This window comes from Montipora capricornis, chromosome 7 (genome assembly GCF_036669925.1).
Source record: "Montipora capricornis isolate CH-2021 chromosome 7, ASM3666992v2, whole genome shotgun sequence".
NCBI lineage: Eukaryota > Metazoa > Cnidaria > Anthozoa > Scleractinia > Acroporidae > Montipora > Montipora capricornis.
The window spans coordinates 38,952,894-38,957,893 of NC_090889.1; the positions used below are offsets into that span (position 1 = coordinate 38,952,894).

A 5,000-nucleotide genomic window follows, 5' to 3' on the forward strand; every position below is an offset into this window, starting at 1 on the left:
ACACATCAACTAGGGGCCCGGGAGGAACTCTATTGTCTTTGACCGGCATGGCCGCCGGGTGACAAAAGTCTATTGAATTATTACTGCTGTGACAGATAAACTCATGGAGGAATACCTACGACGGCTGTCCTTCAAGAGTTTCAGGATGGGAACCATAAATAGCGGGAACTTTTACTGGGTAACGTCGTACATCTCAGCTTGTGCGAAAGAGAGAAAGTCTTTTTCCACGGGAGTTCCACAAATTTTTGTTGGCGTTCGGTACCACCAAAATGCATATTTCCTGTCAAACAGTGATGGATTTTCAGACCTGGCACAGACGAAAGAGCTCGGCATTTCTTTGATATTTGCACGGCTTTTGATTACAGAATGGAAACGCTAAACATGAAAATCATAAAGTAGCTGCTACTTTGAACGCAGGTAGAAGCGTATTCAACAATTTAATCAAACCGGAATCAAAATGTTTCTAGTACTTTAGCCCTTTGTTTCGGTGAACGTTTAGGCTTCACTCAAATCCTCAGAATGAAGTGATAACGGAAAACCAATAAAAACGAACATATACGAATGAAGCACTAATATTGTGAGACTTTATTGTATTCTATCGTTCAAGTCAATTTCTGCTAGATTGTTCAATTTTTTCCGCTGGTTTTGAAGCGAGGACAACTCCAAGAGGTTTGGTGCGGATTATAGAAATTCACGTATTTGGTGAAGTAAATAGGTGCTCTTACTCGTTGTAGATGCAGTTACTGTAGCTGTAAACAGAGTTGAACATGCATAAAGAACAAAAAAGGGCAGTAAATTAGCAAAGCCTTTACAAAGGGAACTCAGTTGAAAGCAAAAAAAAAAAAAAAAAGATGTAGATAGACCACTTACCAAGAAATAATCAATGTTCGACAGACTCGACACAGTAGATAAAATGCCCCAAAAAAGTAGCGAGTGATGTCGGCGACCATCAAACAAGAACGAGATGCCGAAACTGTTTAATGCTAAGTTAAAATCGAGCGCAACATAAAAGAACCAATCTGTTTTAGCTCTAAAAGTGACAGCAGAACAAAAGGACGAAAACGTTTCAATTTCTTTTGAGCTGGCAAAATTTTAATCATTAACCCACAGTTTTACAATCTGCACACGCCTTCTTCGTCACGCAAGTACCAGCCAAAAAAGGCCGACAACAAAATTAGCAACAAAAAATTGTCAAAACAAACGGGAAGCCAGATAGGAAGTATTAATTGTTGTTTCCAGCCAGCAACAACATTTAAACAAAAATCACAGCAAGAGAAGCGTCTGGGGTAAATTTCTATCCTGGATTTTAGTTCCCCAATCAAGTTGCCAGCCAGCAGGATTTCAGCCTGAGGAGCGGTTCCATTGAGTACTCCCTTCACATCAGACAAAACAGCAACAACGCGCAGATTTGTTTCTTGACAGCGTTGTAACAGCATGTGAATGGGTGACCCTTTTCTCCCCAAAAAACTCACAAATTAAGCTTAGCGGGAGGAACTGACTCCAAACATGAAGCACAGGACGCGAGAGTTGCCGAGACTCAACTAACATTTTCATTTCATTTTTTTTCCACCACAACAGCAGGTCGTCCACAAGAGACCACAGGTTTGTTAACAAACTTTTTGTGAGAATTTAGTTTATCAACATGGCCTGCGTAGCTGGCGATTCTGTTGTTGCGGAACGCAAGAGAACTCGAGCGGTTTTCCCAGGGGAAAGGAAGAACCCAACCTTCTACGCAGGCTAATCAAAATTTCTTTCTTAAGTGGCATTTCATTTGCTCGATACGAGCATCTCGATACGCATCCGCTTCCTCCATCAGAACAAAGATGATATCAGGATATTTCACGGTTGCTTTTGGAGGCTCTCTTATCTAGGCCACTAAATATCCCAATGATATCTATTTGATTTTCATCCGCGTACAACGTGGTCTCCAAAAATAATCAAGAGATCAGACGTCTTTTTATGTCCTGCAAACGCCGAAGTTGCAAAAAAGTGACGTCACACTAACTTGCGCTCCAATAACAATAACCCTTCAAGTCTATTGTACCAAATTATTTTCCTTCTTTCGTAAGTTCCAGATCCAATTGCCTTCTTTCCTCTCAATGGCGCATATGGTACCAAGGAAATAAACAACAGATCAATGCCAGGGAACCCCACGGGCGTTACATTATCTCAGGGGCCTGACGGCAAGGATGCTGGCTCTTATGAATTTTCGGGAACTCCAAATAGTTTCATCGAATTCCCCAACAGTGACGGGGGACCTTTAGATGTCAATGGTGGTTCAATGACGATGCTATGCTGGATATACCCTACTGGTGAAGCAGGACCTCTTTTCAACTATGAGAGGAGTGGAGCTTGGGGAGTTCATCTTTGGGACTACGGCAATAACACACTTTTTGCCCGCTTTACCCGACGTAGTTATAAATTCACAGAAGAGTTGTCTGGTGGACCACTTCCTAGAAATACATGGCACTTGGTTGGTGCGTCTTATGATGTCAGCAACGGCTCGGCAAAGCTATGGCTCAACGCACAGGTGGTACGTACATTAAACATCAAAGCTGGTATTAATCTGGCAACACAAGACAGCGTCAGCATGGGAGTAAAGATTGGTGATGGAAGGTACTATAAGGGCAGAATCGCTCAGATGCAAGTCTACAACGAAGCTTTGAGTGCGAAGCAGATCCAAGAAATAAAACAAAGAACACCAGTTGCATAGGTGAGAATGTGAATCCGCTGTGCTCTCGATCCAAACAAGAAAATAACTCCCTGAATAACCGGCATACAGCTGGGGAGTTCCCACATCCTTTTAGAAAGAGTCAAACGTATTATTATTCGCTCTGAAAAAAATATTCTCTTTCCGGAACAAATTTTCCCCAAAAAGGAAATTCCCACTATTGAATGGAATAATCGCGTGCCCAGATGTCTACAACAGCTCAGAGTTAAATTAATTGGTTGGACTTGGTACAGTATTCCAAAATCTGCTTTAAGAAGTAAATTGATTTATCGGACGTCAATTGAATAGAGAGCGCTGGCGAACGATATGTTCTGCCAAATTTCCCTGAAACTAAACTACGTGAGATGACTATTTGTTCATTATTATTTCGATAAAGGTTTCAAAACACATTAGCAGTGAGCTTCGTTGTTAAGCTTTCGTCCACCTGAGTATTTTAAGATAAACGTCGTAATTAATGCAGATATTAACAGAACGCACCTTTGTTTCCACAGATTCAGTATCAAGCACAGAAGACCGGGCACATTGAAAAAAACGGAAACTAAGTGATTTCATAAGGTTTTATATTAAGACGTTTTAAACTTGAGCAGGGAAGTAAAGTCACTATTCCTGATAAAAAGTCGCTAGTTTAGTGTTGGAAGTTGACTTGGTTAATAAAACAAACGGTGGACAGTACCTCAAATTCGCTATCACTTCCCTCATCTCATCCCATAATGAAATACGCTTTTTCTTCGGGGGTCTTTACATGAGAACAATACAAATTATTTACTGTTGGGACAAGTTGCACGAAAAGTAGAAGTTAATTGTTCTTTCAGCAACGGCTCTTGCAACTTGTCTCGCAACGATTTTGGCCATTGCAGGGTATGTTACAATGTGAAATGCTTCCTGCAGCTTGTCCCGCCATAATGTCGCCAAAACATTGCAAGATACGTTGCACGAAACATTTCACAATGTAAAGGTGGACAGACAAGAGGGATCATGTGGAGGCGACATGTTGCAGTGACAAAAACAATTTTCGGAAAATATCTGTTCGTAAGACGATTTGAGATCTAGCATTTTCGGAACATTTGTTGTAAAATTCCTTGCTTGCCTGCCTGTCCTGGGATCTTCCAACATCTAAAACATGGTATAATCGCCCATTTTTAATGGATTTTTAGCCTAAAAAGGTCACCTAGAATTTTCGGGAGCCTTTTTTCTGGCTGAAATTTTCGAAAGGTAAGTTTTGATCCCTATAATTTTCGGATCACTAGACTTTCAGCTAGGGAACCCGAACAGATGAACAATTTGTAGGGGATAAAAATATGCCTATATCTACCGTTTAAATACTAAAATACGTTTAACAATGCTAGGTTTAAGTGGTTTTGAACTATATTCTCGTTGGGTTCCCCTGACAAAATGGTGTGTAGTACACACTGAGGCCACATGCATTAGGGTTGAACAAGTTGAACTTCATGGGACACGTCGCGGGGACAATATCACGCCAAAATTGGTGTTGCGCAATTATAAAAGTATCGGATCACTCACGGTTTTTGGTAAACCAGTCTATAAAGCCTCGATAAAAATCGTCTCGATGAAATAGGCACTCAATCTTGCACGAAGACGTGACTGGTTTAAAAACACGAGCCTCGTTCTTAAAATTAGACTCGTTTAAAAGACCCGTCGGAAAAGACTGGTTTGGAAAGACTCGTTCGGGACCGCTATTTGTTCGATAAACGAGACTCGTTCGGAAAATGAGACTCGTTCGCAAAACGTGACTCGTTCGCAAAACGTGACTCGTTCGTGAAAACCAGACTCGTTTGTGAAGGGAGGTTAATTTTGGTTTTTATTTCACCGTAAATGGTAATGTAAATATCAAGAATATTATTTAGTTGCAGTCTTACGAAAATATAGATGTTGTCCACAAACTCTGGCTTTAAACTTTCTTAACTTTGAAGACAAAATTGTTATGTATTTGGGGGATGTACATGAGGCAGGGGGCAATGAATTCTTATTTCATTTGGAGTGGAATGGTTTATTTCAAATACTCTTATTTTCAGCAACTAACTAACAAATTGTTTGTCCAAATGTTACTAAAGTAAAGAATAAAAAGATAATTATTATATTCATTCTCGAGTTGTACCATTTGTGTACTTAAAAATCAGTTTATTTTCTACTACTACAACCTGTTTCATCCTTTGGAATTTTCTTTTCTCAACAATAACCATCAAATAAAGTGCTTCTACCATTCTACCTAGAAACTACAACACGATCTTAATGATCAGAATAAATACAA

The 5,000-nt window shown here is 40.0% G+C and overlaps 1 protein-coding gene across 1 annotated transcript in view; it reads right to left on the minus strand.

Moving 5' to 3' along the window:
* Positions 1-4,720: 4,720 nt before the first annotated feature.
* LOC138057940 (TNF receptor-associated factor 5-like) overlaps positions 4,721-5,000 on the minus strand; it is a 6,698-nt gene continuing 6,418 nt past the window's right edge. The window contains exon 5 of the mRNA XM_068903842.1: positions 4,721-5,000. This exon is cut by the window's right edge and continues 930 nt beyond it. The gene's annotated coding sequence lies outside the window, so the exon portion shown is untranslated.